Here is a 9,574-nt window from a genome sequence, read left to right on the forward strand (position 1 = left end):
TTCTTGTCTGGTTTGTGCTCACAGGTGACTGAAGTGAAGCCAAATTTTGCAACAAAGCAGGGCACTGCTGGCTGTGTCCAGCTGCACCCAGGCCCTGTCCACACAGCAAGGCAGCATCTCTTTCTCCCAGGGCAGAAATAGTGCCACCTCTATCCCAAACTCATTTTTTTTGTCCTGCAGTGACTTGTCCCCATGGTCAAGATGTTACAGAGGCCCAGAGCTGTTGGCATCCCTCTGCTTGTTTCTTCCTTTCTCTAAACTTTGGTAGGGAGGATCCTTCAGTCTGAGCTTGGGCAGAAGGACATGGTCCTTCCCTGGTGAGGATGTGGCCCCTTCCCCTACTGTAGGTGAAGGAGGCTGGTGCTTTGGGAAGGGGATGGATTATGATGTCAAGGTGGGGGTAGGAAAGAGGGCACTTGGTGTGGGGATCCTGCTGCTGCTCCACATTTCCTGGATCTGCAAGTGGAGCCCAGCAGTGAGCCACTGTGCTGGCTGGGGACTGTCCTCTGGTGGCAATGCCAGCCCTGGGACTGTCCTATGTGCACAGAGGAGGAGCTGGAAGCCCAGGGAGATGCTGGTTCCTGGCTCTGTGGGATGTGCATTTGAGATGCTCCTCAAGGACCTTTCCCTCTCACTGGAGCTTACAGGGAATGTTGGCCAACAGGGCACCCAAATCCCTCCTGCACACTTCCACAGGGCACAGGTAAGAGTGCTGGCCACCTCTGTGTGTCTATCCTGGCCCCATTTTGGCCCATGCCAACCAGCACCCTCCCAGTCAGTGTCTGGAAAGAGATGAGGGTCAGCCCAGGACACACGAAGGGATGTGCCACAGACTTCCAGGACTCTGCAGCTCGTCTCCTTCCTGCCAGATTGACTCCAACCTCTCCAATGCTGAGTTTCCAGGCCTTCATTTCCAGCACTCATTGCTATTCATCGGTGCATCTGAATATTTTAATCCTTGGGGAGTGGGGACTGTAGAACAGCATCCCCCCCCTCTCCCAGCCACCTTCCCTTGCTTATCTGCTGCAACCAGGGCCAAACTGTTCCCAGGCCTCGGTGGGTGAGACAAATCGTAGAAGAAGCTTAAAGCAAGACCAGCATCTCCCACCTTGTGCTTGGAGGGGGCTGGGGAAGAAGAGGAGGGAGGGGGTGAGGGAAGCAGCTTGTAATTACAGAGTAAGAGGCAGCGATAAAATGATAATGGAAGAGTTCTGACCCGGCTGAGCCAGTTCTGCAAAGCTGTGAAATAAATTTAGCAAAAGAGCGAGGGCACGGGGGCTCCCAGGCTGGGTTACAGCTGAAATGCTGGTTTCACAAACAACACGTAAATTGGATTGCAAACATCTAATTAACCTCTTTGCTTATTTTTTGGTGGGAAAGGCGACAGATTCCAGCTAAAGCTGACGCTGTGGTGAGATATCCCTTTGCAGGAGAGAATCTGGAGGAGAGGAGAGGAAAGTGATTCGGTGATTTCACCTGCTGGCTCCCTCCTTGCTGCCCGGGCACCAGGGAGAGGAAAATTTCAAGCTCTTCTGGCTCCCCTGCCTTGTGGTAGAAGCTGTGTATGATGTCTGTGAAAACAGAGAGGAGAAGGTGCTGATGGAGCTTCTTCCCGTGTTTCTTTGTTCTTCATCTCACTTGGAGTTCCCCACTTCCAGGGGGACAGGGATGGGGATCTCCCATGGCCTGAGCTGGCTCTCCTTGGCCGCTGCTTTGCTCTGTGCCAGGGCTACTGACTCTTTTGGATTTGACCCAACCTCTTTGGAGAGCAGAGTAAGAGCTGGAAAACAACCCTCAGCTCCCTTCTCTGGGAGCTCTAAGGGTTGCTGTCTGTTTTTCTGGAGGGTAACCATTCCATGTGGATTTCAGGAGCTCTGTGATCCCCCTCCCTCACCGCCTCCTGCCTCCCCCTCACCCCAACCTCTTCTCTTTTTCACCCCACCTTCCCTCAGGGGCATCCAGCCAGTGCAAATGGTCCCTTGGCAGCAATGATGAAGATGGATGTCTGATTGATTCTCTCTCCTCTGTGCAACCCCCTCTCCAGACCCCCCCCTTTCCCTCTTCCCCCCCTTTCCATGCCCTTCTGGCAGAAAATTAAAAGGCTATTTGTTAAAGGGCGAAAGCCCTCAGGTGCAGCCCCCGGCTGGACAATTTGTCTCCATGAAAAGGATGCTATTATGAGAGCGGCTGGATCCAGGAGGAGGGGGAGAATTTGCCAGGAAGAGAAGGGAGAGGTGGGGAGGGGGAAGGAGGCATCTCCCGGGGACAATGAGGTTGGGCTGAGGGGGACGGGAGATTGTCGGGGCTTGCCGGCTGGGCTGCCGTTCAACGGGGAGCGCGGAGGGGAGGGAGAGCCATGTGCTGGAGGGAGGGAAGCCAATCCTCTTGTTATGGGGCCTGCCGCGGAGCAGAAGTGCCAAATCCTCTCTGCCGGCGGCTCCGCGAGTCACCCGCTTCAAAGGGAACAGACGCTCGGGCCGGCCGGGCACCCCGAGGGGCAGTGGGACCCCGGCCCCTGCCTGTCCTCGGGCAGGAGGGCAGAACCCTGCTGCTGCCTGATATCCTTGGCTGCTGCCGAGCTCCCCTGCATGGCCCCAGGGCTGGCCATCCCCTCTTCTGCTCCAGAGAAGAGAAAGAGGAGGAAATAATGCACTGATGTGCCTCTTGTCTATTGAATCCAGCAGCCAACTGTCTGCCTGCACAAGTCATGCCACGGTCCCCTCCCCTGCCTGCCATCCCTCCCTCCATCCCTGCGTGTATCTGCTTCCCATTCCTCCCACCAGCTCTCCATCCTTCTGTTTATCTTCTCTCTTCATCCAACATTTGTCTGTACACACATCTGTTTGCCTCTCTGATTTTAGGGTTTAATATGAACACCCAGTTGTGTGGTCCCTGAGGATCTGCAGTACTAACCTGGAGGAAGGTCCTCACAGGAGCCCGTGGAGCCTCTGGTTCTTTCCCTTTCTGAAATACTGTGAAAACTCTTCGAGAATTAGGCTTGGTCAATAAAAAGTCGCTGCTGTGAGGAGTGAGATCTCCTTACCCAGGTTTGATCAAACCCCTTGGGAGGGACCAGGGCAGGACAGAGACCTTTCCTTCACCATTGATCCCTCGGAGCAGATAACAGCTCTGTGCAAGGTGACAGCAGAGGGAATGTGCATGAGCAGAGGGTCCTGTGGAAGCTGGGGAGGTGCCTTGGTTGTGCTCTGTGCCAGCAGGATTGGGCCACCACAAGGATGAGGCTGGATGCTGTGTTCTGTCCAGGGAGGTTCCACTTTGTTGCCTCAGAAATGAGGGAAGCAGACGGTCACTTCACGTGGGAGCAAGAAGGAAAGCAAGAAACAGCCTGGTCTGGGATAAAAGTGGCTCTGCTGGAGCAACTTTTCCCTGGGGGATGCTGCTTTCCAGCCTCTGGATGGGAAGGTGATGTTGCAGCTGGTGAGATGATGACACTCACCACATTGTGAGGCTGGTCTGGAAACAAGCAGCAGGTTTGGGTGGGTTTGGGCTCACTGCACATGGGGGAAAGGGAAAACCTGAGGAGGGTGATGTGGATGGGAGATGTTGGAGCCCTGAGATGAACCAGTCAACTCCACACTGGGCAGTTTGCTCTGGGGGGAAGGTGTCTCTGCAGGGACTCTTCCTGAAGGTCAGGCTATGGGACAAGAGCCATGTGGCAGGACAGAGCTCCGGGTGATGCTCTGAGAGCATCATCATCTCCTTGCAGCTTGCTGAAGGCTGGCATCACTTCTATCTTACTGGCAAGATGGTAAAACTAGAGTGTAAGTAGTTATGAACAATGCCTGGATCCAACAGATTCCTCAGGACTGGATTGCTCTGGGATCTCTTGCCCAGCATCTTCTAGAAACTCACTTCTCCCTTCATCTAGTAAGGAGGGAGTAAAAAAGCAGGTTGTGAGTAATGAAAGAGCGGGTGCTGTGTCCCTGTGCTGAGTTTTCCTTCTCTCTTTCCCACCACCCCAAATAAGATGTCAGCATTGTTGTGCATTTATGGGATGTAGAATGGGGAGGATGAGTGCTTGTAGGAAGTCTGTGCCCAGTCTGGACATCCCACCTGCTCTGTGGGACAAGAGTCACATCTCTCTGTGTTGGCAAGGTAGGATTACACTAAGTGGTGGCTCATGCTTAGACCTGCTTGACCCAAAGGTGCAGCCAGGGCTCAGAAAGCAGCTCTGAATTTGCATGATTCACCTCAGAGCTGGCTCTGACTCAGAATCCCCATAAAAAAAAAAAAAAAATAGAGTTCCATTTTTAAGTTTTAACTCAGGACAAATTCAAAATGTACAGTTCTTCACAGGGGAAAGAATTTTTACATTCAGGCAGGCACCAAAACAGGCTGGAGCCATCTTGGCCACAAACAGGAAAACCAGGGATTGCTCTGCTCTCCCTTGGGTGTTATGTTTTGGTTTTGCCTTTAAAGCCTGTTGCCTCCATTTGCAATCCTGGATATATGTTCTAAGCCCAGCTAAAATAGGTTACAGTGTAAGATTTAATGATTCAGCATTTCTGTTGCCACTGATTTACTGAACGATGCTCAACTGTTTTTTTTTATCAGCCAGAGAACTGCTTGGCCATGGAGAGCTGCAGGCAGCTGCAAAGGGAATTAAATAATAATAATTTTTGGAGGTAAAACTGGCTGGATCGAATAGAGCAGCACCACCATCCAGACAGACAGGAAAGACCAGGATAGGAGCTCATTATTAGAAGGAGATGACTCCATGACAACACTAACACAGACTTAACCCACGTGCATGCCAAGGTGGGTTTCTTTTCATTTATGTTATGTTTTTCTCTGCACCAGAACCATCAATTAGTTGATTCAGGGACACAAAGTGATGCTTTGGTGCTGTTTAGGTTTGGGTGAGAGGTATCCAAATCCCTACACGGCCCCCCAGCCCCCCAGCAGCAGTGAATTGAGGAGGGCAGAGCCCCCAGAGGAGTTTCCTGAGCCCCAGCCCCGCTCTGGGGTGCCCCACACCAACTTTGACAGCTGGGCCAGTGTGAGAGACCCCCACATTTTGTCCCTGAGCCCACCCAGGAACAGCTCCCAGCACAGGCTGCCTGGGGAGGGGAGCCCCTGGCACTCCACACCTTTGGTGGGATGGGGTGGTTACAACCATGCACCTAAAAAACAACATCTGTTTTTTCCCATCTACCTCCAGGCTTTTCCCCCTAAACTCAGGTAGAGTTTCCTGGGGCATGAAAGCTGGACCTCTAATCCAATCCCAAGCCCACACCACGTTATCCAGCTGGGTATGGGAGTTTTTTTGACCAAATGTGAAAAAATAAACCAGCCACCCCTCTGAGCCCAGATGCAAAAGTTTTTCTCTTCAAGCTCACGATGCTGAAGTAGTGTTAGAAACAGCTGCACTTCATCCCTCCTCCTCACCAAGAGCCCTCCAGCCTCACTGGGCTCTGGGTCTCCTCTCCTGTCTCATTCCCAGCAGTGTTGTCCCTTCATCCCTGATGCCCTGGATTTGAAGAGGGGTGTTTGCACAGCCCAGAGCATCAAGTTTCTTCTGGACAAAAATGTGGAGGACTTGGGCAAGCTGGAGCAGCCCAGCCACCCAGATGGTCCATGTGGCCATGACACCAAACCTGTGCAAGGGCAAGGACCTGCTCCACATCTGCAGTGAAAATCCCTGTGCACAGGTGACAGGATTGACGGAGATGAGCAGGGTGAGGGAAGAACTGTGTGGATCAGGAGGAAATGTTACTGGGGATGTGTGGCTTTGCCAACCAGGGAGACATGGATGTGGGGAAGAAGCTCTGCTCTGGTGATAGAGAAGGCAGGAAAGGTTCTTCAGAGAGGTTTGGAGCTGAGAACACAGCAGTGGGTGAAATGATGGGTGGGTGGGTGCTGGTGGTCACCCTGGGCATCCTGCAGCACCTGGCATGGTTGGGCAGGGTCTGCCCTTCGAGCTGGCCCAAGGGAGTGTTGTTTGAATGAACCTGGGGGTAAAAATGGGGGGGGGGGGAAAGAAAAGAGGGGGAGAAAAAAGATGGCCTGAGTCCAAAGGCAAAAGCTCTCTGGAGGCAGCACAGAGCAGTTCTGTGATGGTGTCTGGAAACCACGCGGAACGTGAAGCGGAAACCAATGAACCACAATCAGTGCGCTGGAAAGGAGGCCTAATTGATGGACAAAAACAGGAGCAGATGGGCAACCCGGCCCACCACCCCTTTCCAGGGGTCTAATTTGCCACTGAAGCCAGGAGAATGGCCACCCCCGAATAACCCAGTGCTTCTGCTGTGGATGGGGGTCTCCTTGTCCTGGCATTCTGCTGGAGGAGACCCCGGGGTGTCCGTGTTGAGGGGACCCAACAGCATCTCACATCCACTGCCCAGTCAGGAATGTCCCCACTCCCTCCACCTGGCACAGGCACCCCCTGGGCTGGATGCAGTGGGACACCCAGCAAAGCCTGGTGGGGTGGGGATAAAGAATAAAGCTCTGGTGCTTTATTCTCAGGGCCACATTCAGCACCTCAACTCCAGGATGGGCAATTGGGGCATTACAAGGGCTCAGCAAAACTACCACAGCTCAACAAGTGAAATTTGCCCTTCGCTGAGACAAAGAACAAAGGGATATTTGCTTGGACATTTTCTTTGCTGCCATAAAACTTGTGAGTTGGGAGGGTTGTTTAAACAAGTCTGTCCTGCTTCACAGTCAGAACTGGCTGAGACCCTTTGTATTGTATTCCAAGACCTCAGGTATTATATTCTGAGACCCTCTGTATTATGTTAGCACAGGTGGCAAGCAGGTAAACCACAGCAATCCCACCCCAAGGATCAGGTGATGCAGTCTTAGCATCACTTTGGGGATGCTGAGAGTCTGTGTGAGGTGCTTTTCCATAGATCCCTGAAAGATTCTGCAATTCAACCTTCCAAAGAACCCTTGTGTCCATCCAGCTCGGCCTTGATCCGTGGAGGAAAAGCAGTGAGTTCCCTCTGGCAGCGCTTTTGGAGCTGGGTACCAAGGGATGCTCATGGCTCTGCCCCAGCTGCAGCCCCAAACACCCCTGTGCCCAGGGCTGCTCTCCAAGCCAGCACCGACCCCTTCCTCCTCCCACCGCAGCCTGGGAAAGCTTAATGAGTTAATGCTGATTAAGTGCTTTCGGATAATCAGATAAAGGTGTCATAAAAGTGCTTTACAGTGATGATGATGTGTTTTATGGTGAGGAGAAACTGATGATCCCAAATAAAAATCCAAATTAAATTGGGGGGGAAGTACAAAGGTGTCTTCGGATCTGGGGTGAACTTCACATTAAGGGCAAAAAACCATTCAAGCATTCACCAAGTTCCCATCTCTCCTCAAACAGTGCTCGTTTTGACCTCCCCCCTCCTTTCCAAGAGCTTTTCTGCTGGAGACCAAGATTAATTACCTCCCTGGCAGCCCTTTGGGCTTCCCCCATCTGATAACGCGTGAATAAGGCTGACAGGACCTGCTAAGGGTCTCACAGCTTTCTCAGCTCCATGTCCTGCCTCTCGGAGCAACCGAGCCCCAGCGGCACGTCCGCAGGGTCACCACATCCTCGCTGCTCCCCAGCCTCCTGCCTTGGCCAACACGTGCCTTGTCCTTCAACTTTCGGTGTCCACGGAGTGGGAAACAACAGGGATGGTGCTCATTCCTGCTCTCCATGCTGGGATGAGAGAGAAATCAGCCCCAAAGCCTGAATCTTCTCACACCAACCGTGCTGGCACCAGGTCCGGAGCATGTCAGCAAGACCCCAAATAAACCAGGTAACAGCATTTTCCCCATTTTCAGAGCTGGCTTTGTCCAGGCTGTCAGAGACACCAGAGTTGAGGGACACGTGTTAAGATCTACAGCAATTAAAAGGGGCTCCAGCCTTTAATGTGCTCAGCTGAAAGCCCAGGTCCCCAGGTTGTGAGCGGGAAATTGGCTGGTAATTTAGCGGCTGGTGCCAACTGGCCGCATCTGTCCAGCCTTGGATAGCCTTTCCTTCCTTGCTCTTTTCCAAACGCTCCTCCTGGCAGGCATTCAGCCCAGGGAGGAGGCAGAGATGTCTGGAAAACCTGTTTGCTTGACACACTGGCCTGGGTTTATGGCCATGGCTGGGCAGTGTCCCCACCCTGGGGTGGCACAGACGGTGCTGTCACCCCCCACACCTCTCCCTGTGCTTCTCTGTGAGCAATGGGACCTGGCATGAGGGATTCCCAGATCCTGGCCCATCTTGGGTGGCTTACTGGGGAGAAGATTTTAATTTTGCTTTTATTCAAGCAAATAAATCAATTTCCCCCCCCACATCAACAAGGTTTTTACTTTTTCTCTTGAGCCAACTGAGATGTTTGGTTAAAAATAAAATACCTCATGCTATTTTAAATGCATTTTTTTTCTCTTTCATCAAAGCAAATGAAAGATCCAAATTTGTTTCACTTCAGTTAAAAACATCAAGATGAAATGATCCAACTTCTCCAGTGTGGTATCTCTGTTAAAAACACATTTATTTAGGCAAGCTGCTTTGCCAAATTTTACAGGAATTTGTGGCTTTGAGCTGAATTTCCCAGTCATCCTGAGACAGCATGTTGAAGACCAGTGGATTTGTCTGACAGTTTTCTCCAGGGTGGAACCCACTGGAACTTCAACCCAAAGGATGGGACAATATCCCAGAGGAATTAGTGTTCATCCTAGGAACACAGTGCTACAGAGCAACTCGAAGGAGAGGCTGAAGATTTCAGTCAGATTTGCCTTGGGGAAGTTGAAGGTACGTGACCCACAGAGGTCCCTCCCAAGCTCACCTCCCTGTGAGCTGATGATAAAATCCTTTCCCCCTGAGGTCAGTCAACTCCACATGGCCAGGCCCAGTGTGGTCCTCCGAGACAGCCCAGCAGGTCCAGGTTCCAACAAACTTGCCTCCAGCCAGGGGGTTTGGCAGCTCTGGTAGGGCTTGCTCTGCTGCCAAGGTCACAGAGAGGGACTTCAGAAGGGATGCAGATGATGGAAGAGCTCTTCACCACTGTCAGCACTGGGGTTTGATGGGTCCTTGCAAAGCTCTGCCGTGTTATGTCCCATTTCTGCTCTGGTGCTAATGCAGATCCTCCTGGAATGAGGCACGAGGCAGGATTTGGGATCCTGGTGCTAGCAGAGCCTTGTCACATCTCCAGTGCTCCCTCAGGACTATCAGTGCAGGAGGCAGGAGATTTGAGATGACTCTTTGCTGCTTTGCTCCAGAAAGGGAGGACTGGGAAGTCACCTGCTTTAAAACGCTGCCGAGGTGCTCCAAGGCTCCGGCAGGAGCACGGACAAAACGCAGGGGACTGTTTTCCTCCCCGTTTTCCCCCCAACTGTACCTGCTGTGCCCTTCAAATATCCTTGGCCCCTTGGCAGGGGAGGTCAGTCCCTCATCTGTAGCACTCAGGACGAGCAGCGAGTGGCGGCTCCCCATGCATCACCCCGCAGTCACGCTGGAGCTCGCGTGTCATTCCAATCCGTCTTTCTCCGAGCGCTCCCTGTCACTGGCAGTGCTGCGGGAGACGCGGGGGGAGAAGGGGAGGTTGAGTAAGACGGAGCCAGGGAGAGGCAGGCAGAGAAAGGGACT

General features: G+C 52.6%; 1 long non-coding RNA gene across 1 annotated transcript; it reads left to right on the plus strand.

Annotated features, from left to right (window-relative positions):
* The first annotated feature begins 459 nt into the window (after positions 1-459).
* LOC113974051 lies at positions 460-3,012 on the plus strand. Its single transcript, XR_003536423.1, has 3 exons — positions 460-703; positions 1,381-1,773; positions 2,862-3,012. It is a non-coding gene; the product is annotated as an uncharacterized LOC113974051 (long non-coding RNA).
* The last annotated feature ends 6,562 nt before the right edge of the window (positions 3,013-9,574 follow it).

Source organism: Neopelma chrysocephalum, unplaced genomic scaffold (genome assembly GCF_003984885.1).
Source record: "Neopelma chrysocephalum unplaced genomic scaffold, ASM398488v2 Primary Assembly neopelma1_116, whole genome shotgun sequence".
NCBI lineage: Eukaryota > Metazoa > Chordata > Aves > Passeriformes > Pipridae > Neopelma > Neopelma chrysocephalum.